General features: G+C 39.4%; 1 long non-coding RNA gene across 9 annotated transcripts in view; it reads right to left on the reverse strand.

Moving 5' to 3' along the window:
* LOC132377184 (uncharacterized) overlaps positions 1–19,892 on the reverse strand; it is a 624,644-nt gene extending 604,752 nt beyond the window's left edge. For 8 of the 9 annotated variants that reach the window (XR_009506568.1, XR_009506565.1, XR_009506569.1 and 5 more), the window contains exon 1: positions 19,512–19,706. This is a non-coding gene — a long non-coding RNA (uncharacterized LOC132377184). Of the gene's footprint in view, positions 1–19,511; positions 19,707–19,864 lie in introns of those variants that run through there. The other variant, XR_009506566.1, reaches the window with a different exon arrangement.
* Positions 19,893–22,833: the final 2,941 nt, after the last annotated feature.

Genomic DNA, 22,833 nt, shown 5'->3' on the forward strand with positions numbered 1-22,833 from the left:
ATCAAAATAAAAGATCTGGCAGGATACATATTTGAGATTATGACTGAATTTATAAATATAAATCTGTGGTCTGAAGATATTCTACCCACTGAGCTTATCCAATGTCATGAATAGTACAGAGATCACTGAGGAATACTTACACAAATTTCCTTCCTTTTCTCTGGTCTCCAGATGCAAAGTATTGATAAGATAGATACTAGTATACAGTATAGATTTTAAATATTTGTGTCTGGTGAATATTTACCAATTTTGCAGTCAGAAGCATGGCTTCTTTTTTTTAAAATTTTTATTGGAGTATAGTTGATTTACAATGTTGTGTTAGTTTCAGGTGTACAGCAAAGTGAATCAGTTATACATACACATATATCCACTTTTTTTTTTTTTTAGATTCTTTTCCCATATAGGCCATTACAGAGTATTGAGTAGGGTTCCCTGTGTTATACAGCAGGTTCTTATTTGTTATCTATCTTATATATAGTAGTGTGTATATGTCAGTCTCAATCTCCCAATTTATCCCTCCACCACCATCCCCTGGTAACTGTAAGTTTGTTTTCTACATCCATGACTCTACTTCTGTTTTGCAAATAAGTTCATTTGTACCCTTTTTTTTTAAGATTCTACATATAAGTGATATCATATGATATTTGTCTTTCTGTGTCTGACTTACTTCACTCAGTATGACAATCTCTAGGCCCATCCATGTTGCTGCAAATGGCATTATATTGTTCTTTTTTATGGCTGAGTAATATTCCACTGTATATATGTACCACATCTTCATTATCCATTCCTCTGTTGATGGACATTTAGGTTGCTTCCATGTCCTGGCTAGTGTAAATAGTGCTGCAATGAACATTGGGGTGCATGTATCTTTGCAAATTACAGTTTTCTCCAGGTATATGCCCAGGAGTGAGATTGCTGGGTCATATGCTAGTTCTATTTTTAGTTTTCTTAAGGAACCTGCATACTGTTCTCCATAGTGGTTATACCAAGCATGGCTTCTTCTTGAAAACTTTTCTTCTACTCTGTCTCCCACAACGAAATCTTAGCATACCATATTTTAGTGAACATTGATGTATAATGGAAAGCGGAGTAAAACAATAATAATTTTCTAAATATATGACTTTCCCTACAAGTTAACAGTGGTGGCTTTTTCATCTGGGATCCTAATTTCAAATTAACTCACTCATTAAAATTCGCTCAATACACTGTGAAATTTCATTATTCAAGGACTTCCTTACCGTAAAAAGAAGATGAAAAATGTCTCTCTGATTATTTGTCATTTTTGTGTTTGTATTTTCTTTTTTTTTTTTCTGCTTCCAAATCTGCACTGGAACATCAACAGTGTCCATGAAATGAATCCCTTCTGCAAGCAGGACATCCTGAGTTATAAATATGATGTATCACTCTGCACAGCTCCCATTAAATAATTTCTACAGTTTCAATAGTAACAAAACTCTTGAATAATGCACCCTAGTATTGTCTATTTCAAGACCTTTAACACCAGAAACATCAATGAGAAAGCTTTATATCTTTATATTTCTACACTCATAAATAATCGTAGACTACACAAGTATGATCCACCAATAGAATGCTTCCATTCCAAATCTACAGATTTTATCAACCTATTATAAAATAAGGAAGCCCTGTATGACCAGCAATAAAAAGCACTGTCTAAATCAATGTTTTCAAATTTCAGGTCGTGACCCATTTACGGATCATGAAATCAATTTGGTGAGTCACAGAATTTTTACAAAATTAAATAGAATTGATGGAGTAGATTATATCAGAATGCATTACATTTTATAAGAGCATGTGTGGTTTTGTGAAAGTTTTGTAAATATGTATGTACTAGATCCTAATGTAAATTATTTCTTACCAAAAGTCGCATTCAAAGAAATGTGAGAGTCACTGTTTAAATACCTTGTCCATGGGTGTTGTTAAGAAATGTCAGGGGTTTGTAGCTCAAATATGAAGTGAAAATACATTTTATAAAATGGGAAGATTTATTTTTGTACAACACCCCTCGGAAAATCGGAAAATAAGCACTCACTTATTTCAAGCTGTCAAATATCTTACAGAATACTACCTAACAAATAGGATCAAAGGTTTCTCCCATACTGTGTTTTGTTACTAGGAATGATTGGTCCAACATCACTAAATAACAGATTTTCACTTGCTCGATTTAGCCTTGCTACTTAATAGTAATTATGGACTGAAGTCTCATTCAGTTGCATTGATCTTATATTTAACTTTAGAATAAATTCAGAGCTTGAAACATAAAATGTACCGTATCAGTCTTTAACCCAGGAGGACCCTTAAAAGATAAGAAAGCAATTATAATCCTCATGAAAAACATACAAATGCATATGTCATCATTATTACAACCTATGCACACACACCCAAACATGTTATTAGTATGTACAAACTTTAGGATATTCTACTGTGCTTAAAGAATAAGTAAAGAACAAAAATACAATTCTAATGATTTTGCTTCAGTGTAATTTTATGAGAAGTCTAGGAAACATAGAAGTTACATACAATGTTTTATTTATGCCACCAAGAATAAATTTTATCCATGGAGATGGTGAAAAACTTAGCTTAATATCACACCCAGTTATTCCTTGCTTGTGATTCCTTAATTTATATTTTTGCAAATAAGTTTTAGATCAGTTGTTATCAATAAAGTATCAGTCATGAGTTTTACGTTGAGATAGTTTAAACTTGAAATAGTCCTCTTGTGAGAGAGCTATAGTAAATACGAAGTTCATATTTTATTTCATTCCTATCATTCCATTCCTTAGGTTCTTTATGGTGTTTTTAAAAATCCATAATATAATTCTATGAGAGTTAACATAATAGACTGTAACAGCTGTTATGGTCTATTGTGTAAATAAGTAATTACAGAATTTACAGACTATCATGTAAATATGTAATTATGGACTTTTTAAAATGTGCATTATTTACTCGATAGTCTATCGTTTACATATGTAATTATGGACTTTAAAACATGTATTATTTACTCAGTCTGTAACAGCTCCTTGGGACAGAGTCATTCTGGCCTATCGGGTAAACATGTAATTACAGAAATTTTTTAAATATGTATTATTTATCTGATAGTGCTGCTTACAGATTATCACATCCATACGTAATCACAGATCTTTAAAAAATGGTTATCATTACTTTGTATAATGCTTCTGCAAGTCAACTCAGAGACTTTCAGTTCATGGATCAGTTGTCCAAAACTACGCAGATTATCCAAAACTATCCATCATATAGAATATTTGCAAAGAATAGTGGTTTTCTGCAAGTCACCTAAGTAAATTTTCAAGTTTCCCCCCAAATGTTAAAGAACTGACCTCAAAAAGAGTAAGTCATTTGATAGAAAGGATGCTTTTATAATAGTCTCTAGCTCAAGGTTCTATATTTCATTTTTCCACAGTTATCTACATTACCATAATTATTTTGAAAAGCCAAAATTTCTTAGTATATTTGGTTTCTTTCAGGTAGGGTCTGGAATGCATTTCACCTATTTTCTTCTTTCATATTCAGTTATGAACATCTTAGGATGACGATTTAAACCACTTGCCAATTTCTGTGATGTAAATACTCCCACCAAGACTGATTTCAAGCTACCAGAGGGATATCACTTAACTCAGAGTGCCACTTAACAGCTGAACCATAATTGCTGGTTGTAGTCTATTTCACCACACCACTGCCTCTTAGGCCATTTCAAATTTCAATTATTGACTTGGGTACCTGAATCTTATTTGCCATAAACTCTGAAGGAGTCAGAAACAAAAGCCCAAGTGCTAAGGGCACCTCAGGGATTTAAAACTTAAAATTTAGTAACACACCCTCAATTAAGAGTCAGTTGTGACCTCTGTAGTGACCTCTTCCTTGGTTCAGAAGATGCCTCAACTCCCTCTTAAGTGTGTTGAGCAGTACTCTGAGGTTGAGGGGTGGGGAAGGCATTGTTCAGTGCATGGGATAGAAGACCAGTCTTGGGATGACTCAATACAATTGAGGTACACCTACGAAAATGGTTTGGCAAGAATGTTTTAGAGGTAATTTAAGTATCAGTTGGTGGTTAGGCTGGAGAACTTTAAGATCTCTTCTAATCCTGTGATTTTATGTTTTTGTAATTGAATAAATAAATGAGATAAATGTTAAATATATCACATTTCAAGAAGCCATCCATAGTTCCACAGTTGTATAGTAACAGATTTAATTGCCATTTTTGACTGAGTAATAAGTTGTAAGCTCAGCTAGGCAACTCTGGAAGATGGACCTTTAAGCAAAATGCTGTAAAAATGAACTTCAGACACTGCTGATACCAAGACTAAGGACATTAAAGATGTGCCTTTTATTTTAATAACAAACTTAAACATTGTTCTGAATTGAAATTCAGAAACTGCAATTTTTTAAAACTTCCCTACTTGTTTACTCCAGTTTTTTTAAATCTCTGATTGAATATTCAAAGATAAATCATAAAGGTGCATAGTATAACCAGTGGTTATTAATTATTTCAAATACTCCTCATTTCAAATTTAGTGGAGACTACACTGATCCCCTTATAGAGTACAGACAATGGATCCGCGCACATATACGTGATTAATTCTCTTTACGATAGCGTTAAACACATCATACCGTGTGGTCAATATACTAGATTGCTAGGGTGAAAGAGCTTTCAGGGAATTTCCAACCAAAGGGAATGAGAGAGTATATACATTTGTCTAAGATGCTTATAAGATTTTGTTTCATTCACCACTCAAAACACCCTGTGGAAGACAGGACCTTCCATGGACACTAAATTTTAGTTGTGTGGAACTTAATCAAGACCTGACACCATGGGTTGCATACCCTCAGGGAGAGATTGTGTTCCACAATGTTTAAATCCCCATGTAGAGCAAAACACAAAATATACACTACATTAGAGTATCACATGGCCAATGACTGACTAGAGAGCATATAAGGAAGAGGGCAGGTGCTGCCTGCCAGAGGCTGCAATTTAATATCCTGCTATAAAAGCAATAGGAGGCTCCTGTTCATCTGAAACCTAGAACAGTGAAATAAAAATAATAAAAACAGTGAACAATTCAAAATTGGCATGTTACTCCTACTGGCTGTTTATGTGCCCGGATCTTCTACCATGCCAGAGTTGCAAACTGTGTCCAGTCCTCTGAAACAACTGGGCTCTTCTTATTTGTAAGGTGGAGTTTGGAGTAGTGAGGGATTTACTATATAGGAAATTCTGTTTTCTTTGCCTTAAAGAAATGGGTGTAATATATGTCTCAATGGTTATTTGAGGAACTCGCTTATTCTGGGTTTATTAAAAGGCTGAACAACGTAATTTTAAAGACTTCAACAGTTAACAACCTGAGGCATAGAAATGGGAAAGGTAAGTCAGAATTTATAAATGTTCATTTCATCCAGGTGCACCTCACTTTAAACAATAAATGCATCCCAGAAGTGAAGTGAAAATAAAATACTTATAAATCGAATCGTATTTTAAATTAACTAGGGATATGGTTACATAAAGGAAGCTTCAGCTGGTTCTTTGCTAATGTGGATGGCTGATTTGCAATTTGTCAGTTTCGGATAGATGAATTTTCACATGTTAAATTTTAAAGCAGAGTGCATATATATATTTATATATGTGTATATACTTGCAACTCTATGTCCTTTCAAATATTCTAAAAGTCATACAGTTAAGATCAAAATACAGTAAAGGCATACAGGAAAATACATGTTTAGCTTGATCCACATGAATTTTCTGGGTTTAAACAAACGTGGAATATTTGCTTGAACAAGGATGTGTTAGAAAATGAAAAACAAAGGTTTTCACTATTGCAGTTAGTTATCTGTGAAGTGGGAGTGCCAAGCAGTAAAACTCCTTGTCCACTTGGCTGCAACAATTAATATGGAGCTATTTTCAGGTGGGATTATGGGCAATGGAACCTCTAGGGATGGGCTGTTTTGCCCATGCGTTAAATCCTCATTTTTGTGTGAACTTAATGAAAAGATTGCAATATGTTCTGTCAGTGGTTCCTAGAGCATGGAGATGTCTCTTTCTTTTTCCCCTGAGTAAATATAGTGCGATTTGTGCTGCATTTTATGGATGGAAATGTAAAGAAAGTTTGTGCTTTTAACTTTGTTTAAAAGTCCTAAAGATAGACTTAAAATCATGTAGGGAAATGCAGTTGGTCTAAGGATGTAGCATTGACTGGATACATAATCAGTACATTTGGAAACTTTGCTGTGTTTGGGGAAAACCTCTAACTTTGTAAAATACCAAGGAGAAAGACGAGTTTTTCTATAGCATTTTAAATTAAGCAGTAGCTATTTTCAATAGAAGCTTGTTGGTCTGCTCTAAAAGTTTTTATTTATTATTCTAACTAATTTGAATTCACAAGTGTGATGTGCTCCAGCCAGGATAAAGACTGGCTATGCACAGAAATGTTCAGATGTTGTAATACAGTCAAGTGTATGCTTATCTCAGTTTGATAAAAGAGACTGTTTTTAGGATAGCAAACAAATGCACAGTACTAAGTAACAAAAAGCCCAGAGCAGAATGGAAAGGCACAGAAACCAACAGGTCCCTCACAGTTACTATACATGCCAGTAGGTATCCAGTCAGCTTTCAGGCTCCTCTAGCAAACCCTCCATACCCTAGGTACATCAGTTAGGAGGGCCTCTTAGAGCTGAACTGATACTCAGATATCTCTTTGAAGTCAAGGGTCACCCAGAGATACCCATGTAGTCAGCTTCTTCCCTCCACCCCTCCTCAATCCAGGGCTGAGATAGAACAAAACCTGTTTTCCTTCAGGGTTGCTGAAGAGCACATCACCTTGGGATTCTTGGGACTACAAAATATTCAGGGTCCTAGCAACAACTCAGAGAGGTTCGTCAAAATTAGCACCAGTGACTCAGCTACCTAATCCCTGAATACTGTCCTTACCTAGAACCCAGGCCTCAGAAGTTGTGGAATCTAAACAGGTCTTGATTCAGCAGGCCAAAGTTTGTTTTTAACACCATAAAATTCTTAGGATGAAAGGGGATCTTAGAGATAATTTGGTCAAATCCCTTCACTTTAAAGTTATGAAAGCTAAGGCCCAGAAAATTGACATGATTTGGCACAGCTGATTAGCGACCCAGCCATAGGTAGACCTTCATTCCAAGGGAAAGGAAGTAACATTTATTAAGCTGTGTAAGGTAACACATGTTATCTTATTTAACCCTCACAAATCCCTAAGAGGTACTCATCTTTATCATCCCCATTCACAGAGTAAAGCAAGTGAGATTTAGAAGAGTGACTAACTTGCCCCAAATCATATATTTTTAGGGCAATTTGCTGCAGATCCCATTCACCAAATGGCCATTTACCAAATGATGAATTTGAAGAAGGGCCAATTTGCTGAATTTACCAAGAACTTGTTTCTTTAAACTTTTACTTTTACAGCAATTAATATTATCCATAGTCATTAAAGCTTTGAAGATTATTTTTAAAGTTGACTATTTTAATTTTGTTGTCATGGCAACATTTTTTAGGAATTTGAATTCACTTTGTATTGGTGATTAGTATATGTCAAATTTGAGGTCCTAATCACATGGTCTGTTATAAAATCCCTTCTGGGCATTCCTACTTTTTTTCTACTGCTTATAATAATGGTATTGCCTTTCATCTTGAATCTTCCTACAAACTAGTACCAAGTCAACATAACAAAGAGACAGAAGGCATAACCTTTCTGCATTTTAAAAAATGTCTAGCAAATTGAGTTGCATAGGCTAGTTTAACAGCCCTAAATGATATTTTAAATGTTTAGTTTAATATTTAGTCTTAATTCTAGTTTTTTTTAATTTTATTTTGCCCTAGCCATTTAAGCCCAGCAGCTCTGCAGCACATTCATTGGTCCAAATAAGCTGTCATTGCCTGTATGTTTCACATTTTGGACACTTTTTAAATGTTTAGGATATATTTCATGTAATCCATTTGATTTATCCAGTTAGTAAATCTATGAGTCAAAAAAATACAAAAGAGCATGGGCCAGATTAAAAATGACAGAAACTTACCGTGTCCTTATGATTTATAAAAGTCCTTGATTTTAAGACAAGCACAACACTGTGACTTGAAATACAGTAATTATAATTCCAGAAGTCAGAGATCAATACTCTGAGGAAACCTGGAGCACACTAAATTTTAGTCAGTGCCTATCAACTAGTTAACATAAAATAGCTGCAGCAAAAATGAAAACTAAAAAGAATTCAAACCAAACTAAACTAAAACTAAAACTTTAAAATATCCCCAGAGTTGCTGCAGTCACTTTATACAACAGGATTTGACATAAACTTTAGGGAAGCTTAATAGAAGGAAAGTATTGATAATCAATGATTTGGCGAATTGGTCATTTCATGAATTGCTCAATAGGGGAAGTGGATTTTGGTGAATTGACTTTCAGAGAGGTTATTTTTGGAGAAATAACAATTCAGGGAATGAGTGCTTCTTCAGAAAGTTGTTTTTTGGTGAATTGACCTGCTTCTGACCACCAGAGAGTAAGCCATGGAAAACTTTCTGCTGACTTCAAAACTCAAATTCTAGCCTCTTTACATAGTCTTTCTAATTAACTACATAACCACTGGCTAAAGAATGGAAAGGTTTTTGAAGTTCTCAAAATCCAGAGAAAACAAACATGGACTGAAAGTTTTAGACCACTGAAGAAGTTTCTTTAAATGTATTAAAATAAGTATACTGAATAAAATCTCATAGTTGAGTTCAATACAAATCTTGTACTGTATGTCCCAGTAGAAGAGTGAGACACAGTGATTTTGACTTGCCTAGTGAGAAAGAGCTTTCCCTGATACCAAGAACCTTAATTTAAGCAAGACTCAAACATTTATATTCATATCACGTGGATCTGTCTGGCCACAGTTAATTTGAGCATGTCACTTTATTCCCTGTACAGAAGATCTAAAGCTTTAAGGCAGATTCAGGAAGCCTTTTTTTCTTAAAACACAAACACTTACACAACGCTCTCATTAACTGGAACTTTCACATCTGCACTGAAGTGAAAATAGGACCTAAAGCTCTGTCCTACCTAGTGTATGTCAAATAGCACAGCTTAAAGAGGGTATATTTGACAATGGCATTTTATTCAGGCATTAGAGGGAAAGAGTTGGACAAGTCATAAACCTGCATAGCCATGAAATAAAAATAACTGCGGTGACGTTTAAAAGATATTCTAAAATGAAAATTTTAAAAATATTCAATAAAGGCAAAATTTTGCTTGTTACTCATTTGACTTTACTGCAGTTTGTCACCACCATTGAAAAGGTGTGTCTCTACAGCTTTAAAGGTAAAACCATTCCCAAGTCGTCTGGAGCCACAGATGGACTTGGGAGTGTGTTTACCACGGTGGAAGAGAAAAATAATTATTTGCTGGCATCTTCAGGTTGGAATAATCTAGCCAGTTCTGCCCACAGAAATATAATGTGAGTCATACATAATTTTAAATTTTCTAGTGGCTACATTTTAAAAGGCGAAATTATTTTTAAAATATATTTTCTTTAACCCCAAATGTATCCAAAATATTAGCATTTCAACATGTAATCAATATAAAATATTATTGAGATATTACAATTTTTTGGTAATAAGTCTTCAAAATCAGTGTGTATTTCACACTCACCACACAACTCAATTTGGACTAACCGCATTTTAAGCACTCAATAGCCACTTGTGGCTGGTAGTTACTAAATTGGATGGCACAGGTCTCGACCTTAGTTGAAAAGGGAAAGGTCTTATTTGAAAAGGGAAGGTCCTTGAAGGTACTGGAATTGGGTGATTCTGTCTGGATTGGACAGGCCTGCGATTTACTGTCGATATTGAACATCGGAGATCTTGTAATTGGGCCAAAAAGAGCCCAGTTACAAGATCTCCAAACTCTAGGCTGTAATGGACTCCCCAGGGAAGGTGCAACTAATATTTCCAAATTTTAAAATGTTTGGGCTGTTCCCTGGTTTTCTAAGTATTTTCCTTAACATCTAGAGCCAGGTGGATACGAAATACAGGAACCCTCTTCCCTTCCCTGCACCCCACCTCCAGTCACTCTAAGTGTTCTACTACATTTCCCTCCACTGGATTATCAAGAGCAGCCATTCCCAAGTACAGTTTTCTTTCTATTTTGACACACAAGATAGAGGTACCTTGAGCCTTAAAGTGGGCTGCTCCATCTCCTTGTAATGCCCTTTGAACAGTGCTGCCTGCACCCCTACACCTCCAATACCTGGCTGACCTCAGATTACTGTCTAGAGTCAACTTTGCTTTCATTTGCTCTTAAAACCTCAAGACCACCCCAAAGACCATCCTAGACTACCCCCCAAAACCCAGACCCAAAGTTCTTTCTCCCTGTTCCCACACTGAAGGCTCTTATGCCACAGTATTTCCATCGTGGCCCTTATCCCACAGTATTATCACATCTGTTTATTGTCCCTCTCTTGTCGCCAACTAGACGGTGAGCTCCTAGGAAGTATCTCACTTACCTCTGTGGTTACAGTGCCTAGTACAAAGCAGGTACTCAATAAAGGCTCATAAAGATGAAATGTTGAACAGTACATAGAAAGTATAATCAAGGTCATTTACTCAAAGAATAAATTGTTTAATAAAAGTATATGTCTAACACATTTTACAGCAAAAAGGAAGCTAAAATTCAACAAATATAGTTATCTTCCAAGTTCCAGGTATTGTGCTAAATGTTGAGGCTATAGAAATATCAATAAATGAAACTCCAGACTCTCAAAGATGCTGGTTAAGCGGTGGCTAAGATGAAGGCTTCTCAGGAACATGAATGCCAATCACCTGGGGAAGTTGTTAAAAAAGCAGACTCTGATTCAGGAGGCCAGGGGTATGGCCTGAGGTTCTGCATTTGTAGCAAGCTCTCAGGTGATGCTGCTGGGTCACACTGTAAGTAGGAAAGGACTATGGCCTAGGAGTCAGGAGACCTGAAATTTAGCTCTGACTCCTGCTGTATGGGTATTAGTTATTCCTCTTAATACTGCCAGATCTGCTTGCTCAACTCTTAAATTTCCTGAGAGAGGAGAGCAGATGACTTCTAAATTATCTAAAAACTCTGCGGTCCACACCATCCATGCTTTCTCAGCCTGCGGAAGATGATAGGGACTAGAGCAGTGATTCGCAGTTTTGTCTGCTCCGTAGGATAACCTGGTGCTAATTTCAGAACGCTGATGCCCAGAACACAGCCCAAACCTATTACCTTGGAATCTCTGCCCATGGGGCCCAGACATCTGTATTTTTCAACTCCCAGGACTGAGAACTACTAAAGAATGTTACTTGCAATATGTGTTGATTATCAACTCAATAGATTGGTGTTAATGAGGTCTGAGATAAGCAAAGGATGGTCCCCTGCCAGATACCTTTATTCTTTTCTGTTGGCAATACTGCGATGCCATTCTTGGTCCAAAGAGCCAGATTAAAGTCATTGTGAAATATGATTTCCAACACTAAAAAGGCAACACGAAACACGGGCCTTGATGTGTACAAATGTGCACAGAAGAAAAGCTTTGCTCATACCTTAAGGAATCATCAGCCAAGCTGCCCAGCTTTATTGCAATCACCCCCTTGACTCATGAGATCAAACGAAAACAGGGACCTTTTTTTTCTACGAAAAATAGAAAAACCAGCATCCATTGGACTAGACATTTTGCCTTGCAAGTGCAGTCATATCCAAAGTTCTTTTTAAATTAATTTTTAAGTTTGAAAATTTTAAATGAAAAAGTCCAAACAGTTTTTAACTGTACTTCAGTTTTCAAAAAGGAAAAGATTCTTTGTAATTCTCACCCCCATCTCTTTGGGCTAGGTTAAGAAGAGAAGGAAATCATCCAAACTTCTAGTCTATACTTTTAAGGTAATTTCGTTTCAAACTTTTCAGTATCTTTAACTTTTTTTTAAATTTGCTTGCTTGAAGTAAGAAAGAATTAAGTTCATTTATCATTCAACTGAAGTAATGAATTGCTTTGTAGCACAGCAGTAGAACGTCACTAAAATACTGATTTTCCCCCCTTTATTAGTTTTCACTTTGGTCAAAATAAGCTACTCAGACTTTTCCAAAAAAAGATTTATGTTTAACAAATATATCAACAAATAGCTAAAGAGTACATACAATAACCCAAATAGTCTAGGATTTGAGAGGCAAAAATATATTATGTCCTGTTATCTTTAAGTGCCCATGAACCTGCCTGAGAAGATTAAACTTATATTCTATGAAAAGATAGTTAAAATTATGGGCAAAAATAATAAATGCTAAAATAGTAGCTTTAAAGAGTTCAGAGAAGAGAGATTCCTCACTTCCAGCTGGGTTAGTCTAATAGAAGGCTTAAATAGAGAGAGGAAGGGTTTCACCTGAACCTTGAAGGATGGGCAGGGATTAGATCATTAGCCCAGAAAAAGAAACTCTATGACCAAGAACATGAAGAAAGGAAAGCATAAGATGTATCCCCAAATAGTAATGAGGCAAGTACGGAGAGTAATGAGACAAGAGTGTTTGAGCTGGGTCAGGCAAAAAGTTTCATCTCATCCAGGCTTAGATCCCAAGGATTAAGGACTATGGACAAAGCCAAAACACAGGTAAATTGGGCTAGTTCTCCTGCTCTCCAGGGACAGGGTAAAGTTGATAAACATTTATTGATGTAAGTATAATACTTGACAAAGATAAGTTAATATAGGGCCAAAATGGAAGTACCTGAAGGCTAGACTGAGGATTTTTCATTTAAAATTTTCCTATAGGTAATGGGGAATCGATGAAGACTTTTGCTTACTTGCTTATCTAAGTAACACAATAAAAGGCATGTTTTCAGGAAGACAAACTTTGAAGTCATATATATAGCACAGGTTGGGGAGGAAGAAAACGAGGTGGAAAGAACAAACTAGTAGAGTGATTTAGAGAAACTGATCTGAATCGTAGCAATAGAAAGAGGAAAGTGTCAGAGAAATTAAGGAGGAATAATAAAAAGTAGAACTTGGTGATAGATTAAATCTGAGAGGTACCCGCGGAAACCCCACCCATAAACTCCTGGCACTCACTTCTTCACACTGAAGCCTGCTTGCTGGGAACACCTGTGAACTCTGCTTCAGGTCTTCAGCCTGGATGGGGAAATATACTTGGCCCAAGTGCAGGACAAGCCAGAAGTGCCAGAGACATAATGCCCTTAGAAGCAGCCTGAACCAATAAAGACAGGGATTTGGAGGATAGAGCTGCTGATTAAGAATAACTCACCCCTCCATTAGAGTGACTCTGAGTTCTACACTATCCCTCAGAATTACCCCAATGGGATTAAACTTTAATTTCCCAGTGGCAACTTGCTTAATAACACACCATCTCTTGTCTTTTTTTAATCCCTTATCTCCTTTCCCCACTCCCTTATCAGCATTTCTTGGTATCACTCCCATATAAACTTGTGGCACTGGGATCCTTGCCTTGGCATCTGCTTCTAGAGGAATCTAAATTAACAGTTAGAAAGAAGAGTAGAATTAAAAATAAGGCAGAATAATGGCCCCCCAAAGATGTCCACATCCTGATCCTTGGAATCTGTGAATGCGATACCTTCTATGGCAAAAGGGACTTTGTAAATGCCATTAAGGTTAATTAAAGACTGTGAGACAGGTGTGCCCAATCAAATCACATGGATCCTTAAAAGCAGAGAACTGTGCCCGGGTGTGATTAGAGGGAAATGTGACTGTGGAAGAATGGTCAGGAAGATGCAACATCTCTGGCTTTGAAGATGGAGGAAGGGGGTCATGATCCAAGGACTGTGAGTGGCCTCTAGAAGCTGGAAAGGGCAAGGATATGGATTTTCCCCCAGAGTCCTTAGTAAGGAATGCAACCATGCTGACACCTTGATTTTAGCCCAGTGAGACCTCTGTCAGAGTTCTGACCTACAGAACTATAAAGATGATAAATCCGTGTTGTCTTAAGCCATGAAGTTTGTAGTAATTTTTTATAACAGCGATAGAAAACAAATACATTGTCCTTAAGTTACAGACTACAAAAACTTGAGGCAGTCATAAAAAGTGAAATGAAACAGAAGACTGAGTTTTCAGGATATGTTGGTCTAAATGTTCAATATGTTGAGTCCTGTGTGTGTTCTTGATAGCACGATATTCGTAGAGATCCACAGAACCTCTTGTATATAGGCAACATCATTCTTCAGCTAATTATGAGCATGAGAAGCATGTTTGATATTTGTTGTGTTTTATTTTGTTTTAGCCAGGGAGTTGTCACTTAATCAGTTCTGTTAAATCATACGTGATGCCCTCAAGAAGATACAATTTTCAAAATGCATTTGTATAGAGGAAACTATGGCAATAAATAACAAAATGCCATTGTCAAACTCACTGTCTCTTTCTGGTGCTCAGTTTCACCTGGGCTATGTTTAGAAGCTTTCATTCGGAAAGGACGGCTCTAGGATAAATGTGTTGTATGAGTATATTCTTTGAATTTAAAATTTTCATTGAGTTGTGGCAACACGCAAGGGCTTGATACAAGAATTTTGACACATTAATTCAGAGCTAGTTAAAGTAACTTCCAGTGCATTGTTGGAAATATATACTCCTGGACACAGTTTTATTGGAGCCTATGGTTTTTGCTTTCAAACCCTGCACCTTTGGTATATTATGTACTGAATGTTTCATTATATTCTAATCCTACAGTCTCATTGGGTTACTCCATCTTTCTCAGACCCTGTTTTGTTCCCTACCCTGTCCATGCAATCTTTGCAGCCACACTCAATCCTCGACCCTTCCCACATAACATGCACAGTAGGGACACAATAGAATATTTAAAACTCTATAACCCGCTGGTGAGCTGGATTTGGCAAGAGGGTTGGGTCCGCTGCCCCTGTACAAAGAGTTCTGGGGAAACATCCACACCTCCACCTAACCTCCTTCACATGGAGCCTACCTATCTTTCTGACTCATCTTCTGCCTGCTTCCTGGCTTATATGCTGGTACTACTGGAGCCCAGCTGTAACAAGGCTAGGGCCTCAGCCTCTTAAGGAAGAAGTGTAAGCCTCTAACATCTCAAAATTTTGCTTCCACTAGCTTTCCTAACTGGCACAGAACTCTTTGATATAGGCATCTGAAAGCTGCTGCTTCTTTAAAACCCTGCCTTCCCTTGATGCAGATTCCACAGATTTGGGTTAGCCTTGTTCTATGGCCTGGGTTGTTTATATTGCTGTTTCCTCTGAGGTGGGCTGGAGACCTTTTCGGCTGCTCCACTTTGTTTTCCACAGCCTCTGACTCATAGCAGCCCCTACTGACCCCGCAGTCCTGCTCCAAGCACACAGCATACCTCAAAGCCACCTTAATGAAATCAAATTCTTATTCTTTAAAAAAAAAAATTATCTGCGGATTGTCACCTAATATAAGGCCAAATGTTTTGCCTTTCTCACAATATACCGTTCATAATAAAATAAGTTCTTGCCAAAGAAAATTTTAAAGAACGCATTTTATACATATGCATTACAAGTTTAAAGCCTGCATTATAGATAGATTCAGTTCAATTTCTTAAGTGGCAGGACAGGACAGTAAATGTTGCTGTTCTCTCTGGTAGGCTGTGTAGTCTGGTGTTGCAGAGAAAGATCTGCTCACAGCACATCCTCTAACTCTGCAGATATGACGCCAGATGCACACACCTCAAAAACAAACAACCACAAAAAACTTGCCCTAAATACCAAGATAATTTGTAGAAAGGCTGTATGGTTACAAAAGCATTTTGGCAGGGCTTCAGGAAATGAAATAAGGGAGAAAGCAAGTGCACAAGACATTGAATTTCAAGTAAGAATGGGCTCAAACACTTTAAAGCCAAAAATAATCTGTGTACCCTAGAGCTTGGGGACCGTCTGCCTCGGCTGATCACAATTCTGCAGCAATGTGTCACCAAACAACTAAAGAAGATGATTCAAGAGGATTACCTGTTGGTACCGGCTTTTAATGCTGACATATGTGGCTAGTTTTGAAGGCAGGTGCCTTGCACAGCTTTTATTTGCTGTGGAGTTTTTAACGTACGTAATGCTGTTTTAATTTTGTTTCTACTAAGATCCTATTATCTTAGACTTGGTCCTGTGAACTGAGGATTTGCCAGGGATAGTGCCTTTCAAGAACATCATTCCAAAACATTCTTCTTTAAAATTATCTACTATAACTTTCTCACCATCTTATTCCTCTTTGCCCTCCAACAATCTTGCCTCTCACCTTAACCCCTCAATCAACACTACCCACCCCAAGGTCATCAGTGACCTCCTCTTGGCCAAATTCAGTGGCCTCTCATTCCAGGGACCAATCCTTTGTTTTTGAAACTCGCAGGCCTCCTTGACACCCTTCTTAGCCTTGATTTTAGAGAGATAAAAATGTCCTAATTCTCCTATACTTTTCTGTAGAAGACTTCTTGTGTTTGATTATATTTTTGTTTTTGCTTTCATTTTAATAAATGCTTACCAATTGATCAATTCAAAAACCTCTACTGGAAATTACTGCTCCTTCTGTGACCTAGCTGACAGAACAGACTCAGTTTTGAATGAAGTTCTAGAGGAAGCAAACAATCTATACAACTCCTGATCTATTGCATGATTAGGAGTATAAATTTTGCAAGTGTTTAAAGCAGTTTTCCCAGCATTATTGACATATTGACTAACAAATGGTGAGATGAAAAGAGTAATCACTGATGATACTCATTCCACCAGGAATCCAACTACCTTGGAATGTTCTAGAAATTTCAGGAAGGCCAGGAAAGAAGAAACATGCCAAGGATTTAATAATACCTTATAAAGATTGATTTCTAATGTATGTTGATCACAAATGTGTGCCTCGTTGGGGCCTAAGATTCACACTTCCTGGAAGGCAAAGTCTAGGCTTAGGCATTGACTACAAAGAGCTATTTATTCCTAGCCAGCAATTTACGCAGACCATCATTGAAAATCTAAATATCGTTAAACTTGACAGTCATTCAAATGCACACAGAAGAATAAGAGGGCCAGCTACAAATGAAAAGGATGTCAATTTTAAATCCTTAATGCTTATATGTATTTCTCCCTTTGGAGATGGTGTTTCTAATTGAATATTTTTGTATATTGTCAGATAAGATTTTGCATCCCAAAGCCATATACAGTTATAATATTGAGTTTTCTTTTCTCTACAAAAGGGTTTATTTAACTAACCTCTTTAGTTAAAAAAATTTTTAAGGCCATGATGAATATTGATTAACCTTGGGAACCAAAGAGTAAACATAAAAACAATTTCTTATGCTAAGTTCAGGTTTAACAATGTGCTAATAGCCCATAATGAAGATAGCAGCCATCAGTTAATCAACCCATTAAGTTGGGATCAGAAGTGTCAACTCAAGTGCAGTCTACTAATTTACTGACCCTTAATGGGTCAGCAAGATCTATAACCCAAAGACTGATCTTTCTGCTTCTGTTAAAGTCACTTTGGAGGCCAATTCACTTCCTTCCATGATTCTGATCTCTGACCTGGTATGGGCAGGGAGTCAACATAAAATCCATTTATGAGAATGTGCTCGGGGTTACTGAGTAATGGAGTCTCATGCTAACTGGTGAGTTAAGTGTCTGGGTAGAAGCTGTTTGTGGAAGTACCAACTTTTTTTTTTTTTTATAAAGTCCACACAACCATGAAAACAGACATGTACAATCTTCAGTGGGAGCTTCTGACTCCAGGAAGTTCTGCGTTCCTGAGTTAGCTAAGGCTTGCCACCCACTCCCATTCCTATCCTGCTCTGTGAGTAAATCTTAGTCTTTGAAACGTCAATGGGTCAAAAAAGAACTCAGTAGTGAGATGGCAAGGTGTAGGGCTACACCTGCCAAATAATAATTATAAAGTAAGTTTTGCTTTATTAAAGATGTAGTGGGCTGGACAGAACATTGCTTTGGTAATTACTAAGCAAAAATAGATATAATTTGGTTGAATCTAATAAGTGAGACTCAATTACCCAGTGTCTGCTACTTTTAAGGGGAAGGGGAGGAAAACAGCATATCTTATTCCAGATGGGCCTTTGAGAGGGTATAATAAAAATTATGAATCAAAAATTCATTCACTTGAATCATATCTGTATACAAAAGATATAATAATAATTGCCACGATAATACAAGTCTCTTTTTTTTTTTTTAAATAGCAGCATTTTCTTTCTCAGGTGATAAAGCAGTTCACTGAACTACAAATTACAATGTCCATTAGCAACCTGTTAGCCACCTGATGTCAGAGACTCGAACATATGCAAGAGGTGCCACTTAGCTTGGTTCTGTTGCCCTGGTCCCCAGCCAACCCTGTGGCAAGGCTACTTAAACGCCACCAACTCTAATCTTGCTCTGACATAGAGTCCTGGCTGTAATTTTCCCCCAAACAGGACACAGACAGATAAGATATATTAACTGAGGTTCTGGAGGAAAGGGGAAGCAAGAGAAAAAAAACAAACTACTAAATGCACTAAACATTAAAAAAAAAAAAAGTTTCATGGAAGGAAAAATTGAGATTAATTTAAAAGACCTAGGATTTGTTTTTCTCTCTATAAAGGAAATATGTCACTTTCATGCCAACGATGCTTGAAGGATTCCCGCAAAGGAAACCATCTTTGCTGGGAAAATAGAGAGCCCCCTCTGTTGTTGGTGACATTGCCCTCTGTTTTTGCCCCTATTTGTTGCCTTTGTTTTCCGCCCCTGTCATTAGCCAGCCTCCTGGTACCACTGTACCAACCTCAGCACAAAGACAGCTAAGAGACCGCTAAAAGCCTCGGTAGGAACGACAGAGTTCCTCCCTACGGAAAAAAGCGAACCCCGGGGCCAAAAAGATGAGGAAAAAGATTCAGCCTTTGGAAAAGCTCTCACAGACGTGGGTGGCTTTGGCAAGGTCAGCCTCTGGAGGTGACCTCCGACGCAGGTTCTCAACCTTAGGGCCAGCCCGAGGGACGCAGCGAGGGGAGCAGGAAAGGCGGGGGGAGCGGGAGAGAAAGGTCGTGGGGAAGGGGGCAGGAGAGAGGGAGCGAGTACACGTCGGAGACCGCTGGACCAGAGGCAGGAAGGCTGGGGCCGGGCTCTGAGCGACCACCCCGCCCTCAGCACCGCGCAGCCCGCGGGGTCACGGCCGGGCCCCACCTCCCGGGCTGCGGCGCGCTCCGCCTCGGTCCTCCTCAGCGCGGAGGCGGCGGAGCGCGGCGAGCGCACCCCACCAGGGAGGGCCTGACCCCGGGAGGCCACTGACAGGAGGAGGGGCCCTGCTCTGCACGCGGCGCTGCTGCCCCCACCCCAACTCTCCGCATCCCTTCCCCGCGGCGGCAGTAGCCGCGGCGGCGGCAGCCGAGGACGCGAGCCTCGGCGTCGCCGAAATCTAAGCTGAGCCCAGCTGTGCCTGGGGCCCGAGGAGGGGGCTGGGGCGGCGGGGGAGGGGCGGAGGGCGGGGTGGCGGCGGGGGCGGCGCGCGGGGCGGCGGCGTCACTTACCCGGCCGGGGCGCGGGGGCAGCTCGCCGACTCCTCGGGGGCCGCGGCGGCGGCTGGGGGCCGGCGGTTGCTCGGCCCGGGCGCTGCCAAATGTAAACAATCCGCCATGATTTCTTTGTTTAGCTAATTGAACCTGCCGCCGTCGCGAGTCCCGGGCGCTCCCTCGCTCCCTCCTTTCCCCGGCCCCTCTCGCTCGCGCGCGCTTTCATTTATTTATTTGTCTTCCCCCCCCGCTCCTTCGTCTTCCCCTCTTTTCTTTGGCCTCAGTAGCTGCTTCTCTTGGAAGTCGAGGCAGTGGGGTGGTTGGTGCAGGGAGTGCGGTGGTGGTTTTTAGAAATACAGGTAAAAACCTACCCAAATCTCAAGCTGAGGTGCACTTGCTGAAAGAGGAGGAGGGCGTTTCCCTCCCTCCCTCGCTCTCGCCTTTCCCGCCACCCCCCGTTTATTAGACTAGCCTCCGTGGAAAGTGCCAGACAAACGGGGTACAACTTCCAGTCACCTTTTCTTGCCGCCGAACTCTCTAGTACTGGAATTCTCGGGCGGATTTTGGACTCGGCAAAAGCGCCAGGTTCTTCGTTTACTTTGAGAACCTCAAATATGTGATGTCCGGCTGCCTAAGGGCTCACAGAATAGTCTCCGCCACGCCAGGGGAGGAATGAACATAATACAGCGCGCTCGTCGGGGGAGGGTGACCTGTTGGCGTCAATTCAACGCCTTCTTTAAGAAAACACTGGATTTTACACACTCACCCACGCCCGTGCACACACCATCCACGCTAGCACCAACACAGTGGAAAGGTAGAAGAGCGGGACCTTTCAGCCATATATTTGCATAAATTATTGGTATTTGCATAACCATTTGGGGAGGGGTTAGACTCTGAGCACATTTACCGAGTTTAAAACTTCGAGGAGATAGGTCCTGATAGGAAAGGAGGCTTAGCACCTGTCTATGTGAGTTCTGTAGGTGGAAATGCATTTGATCACCAGTTTTCACTATAGTTAATGCAGGCATCGTTTAAGCCCTGTTCTAGGTGGATTTACGATGAGATTCGGGGTAATCCGTGGCAGAAAAATTCAAGGACTATGGTCTCATTTATTAAAAAAAATAATAACTACTACTTCGGTTTCACTTCTTTTTATAGCCACTATGTTGGCTGGACACCAAAAATGATTCAATATTTTAATTCATAAGGAGGATTGAAAGTCATCTACATCTTGCAGAGAAACTGTGCCTCTTATTATCATCAGACTTAATCGCATTAAAAGAAGTTATTGCCTTACCTGCTTAATTCTTGTGGGGAGAGCACTGTTGAATAGAGTAATGTCATCCTTAGAAGTTTGGACCGACCATTTACAGGTCATATAATATATTGATTATAAGTGTAGAAGGGCCATCTGGTCCCATCAAGAGAACTGAACTAAGTAATATTTACACTGTAGGCCAGTCACTGTGGTGGTTTTAACCTCTGGGCCAATTAATAAATAGGTGTTCAAGCATTCTGATTATATAGAAAGAAAAAGGAATTGTATTACCACGCAATCAAAATGACCCCAATCAAATCCCCTGTTTACACATGGCTTTAGTCTATTCCCTCGGGAAAGTTCAACATAAGTTATAACTATTTTTTTCCACACTTGTGATGTTCCTCTCTATAGCAGGCTAAATTTTACATGTTTTCCCAAATTTTAACTTAAATCTGACCTTCATGAAACCCGTGGTAACATTTACCCTCTCCTAATGCTTGTGCCTAACTTCTGTTGGCATCAGATATGAAACTACTGAGCTTCAGAACTGTGTGATCAAGGCCTGTGAGTAGGAGATTCATATACTCAGTACATGAAAGAATTTCTTATTGCATAAAAATTAGCCTGAAGGAGCCATAGTTTCACTTTTAAAACTTAGATGAAACAAATACGTTTTGCATTAATTTATTTAAAGACCTGGCCTGCGTGTATAGAATTGCTGACCCATGTTGACATTAATTTTTTCTAATACGGTTGAATGTTGCATATTTGCACCATTTTCCTGTCCATCCTCAGATTCATTTCATGTGTCACTTGCCGCGAACTGAGATTTGTTTTGGAAGTTGGAGGGAGAGGGGCAAGTGGAACTGCTCTTGAGCCCATTCCAGATTCTCACATCTCTCCTTAACCAGGTGTATTTGAAAAACTGAGTCTTCTCCTGGTGTCTCCTTACTCTCGTACTACCATACTCACAACACTTCACTTCTGACAATTCTGGTCACCAAATGTGTGGGCTTTTTTCCTACACCAAGCAATTCTCCACGACACCAGCTGGGTATCCTACAATTTAACTCAACTCTGGCACTGTCTACCTGGAGATAGTGTCAGATACCGTCAGTGTAGGGCTCAGCCCTGTACAACTAATCCCAGCTCACTTCAGATGCTGATCACAATAGTAGGTCCACAGGTTACCTACAACTCCTCTCTGACTTGGCTACAAATCAGAGGTTCCCATGACCTCTTTCCCCTTTGGATTTAATTGATTTGCTAGAGTGGCTCACAGGACTCAGGGAAACATTTACTTACACTTACCAGTTTATTAAAGGATCCAATAGCGGCTTCCCTGGTGGCGCAGTGGTTGAGAATCTGCCTGCCAATGCAGGGGACACGGGTTCGAGCCCTGGTCTGGGAAAGTTCCCACATGCCGTGGAGCGACTAGGCCCGTGAGCCACAATTGCTGAGCCTGCGCGTCTGGAGCCTGTGCTCTGCAACAAGAGGGACCGCGATAGTGAGAGGCCCGTGCACCGCGATGAAGAGTGGCCCCCACCTGCCGCAACTAGAGAAAGCCCTCGCACAGAAACGAAGACCCAACACAGCCATAAATAAATAAATAAATAAATAAAATTAAAAAAAAAAAAAAGGATACGATAAAGGATACAGATGAACAACTAGATGAAGAGATACACAGGGGGAGGTCTGGGAGCAAACGGAGCACAGGAGCTTCTGTCCCTGTGGAGTTGGGGTGTGTCATCCTCCTGGTGTGGATGTGCTTGATAACCTGGAAATTCTCCAAACCCTGTACTTTCGGGACTTTTATGGAGGCTTCAGCATGTAGGCATGATCAATCATTAACTCCATTTTCAGCCTTTCTCCCTTTTCAAGAGAATGAGGGGCAGGGCTGAAAATCCCGTTTCTAATCATGGCTTGGTCTTTCCAGTTCAGGAGCCCATCTCCTCAGGAGAACAAAAGTTACTCCTCCTGTTCTTAACACTTAGGAATTTACAAGGTCAGGGAGAGGTCAAAGGCCAAATATTAGAACCAGAGATGCTCCTAGGGCTCTTATCACTTAGGGGTTTACAA

The sequence above is a fragment of the Balaenoptera ricei genome, chromosome 13, assembly GCF_028023285.1.
Source record: "Balaenoptera ricei isolate mBalRic1 chromosome 13, mBalRic1.hap2, whole genome shotgun sequence".
NCBI classification, from domain to species: domain Eukaryota; kingdom Metazoa; phylum Chordata; class Mammalia; order Artiodactyla; family Balaenopteridae; genus Balaenoptera; species Balaenoptera ricei.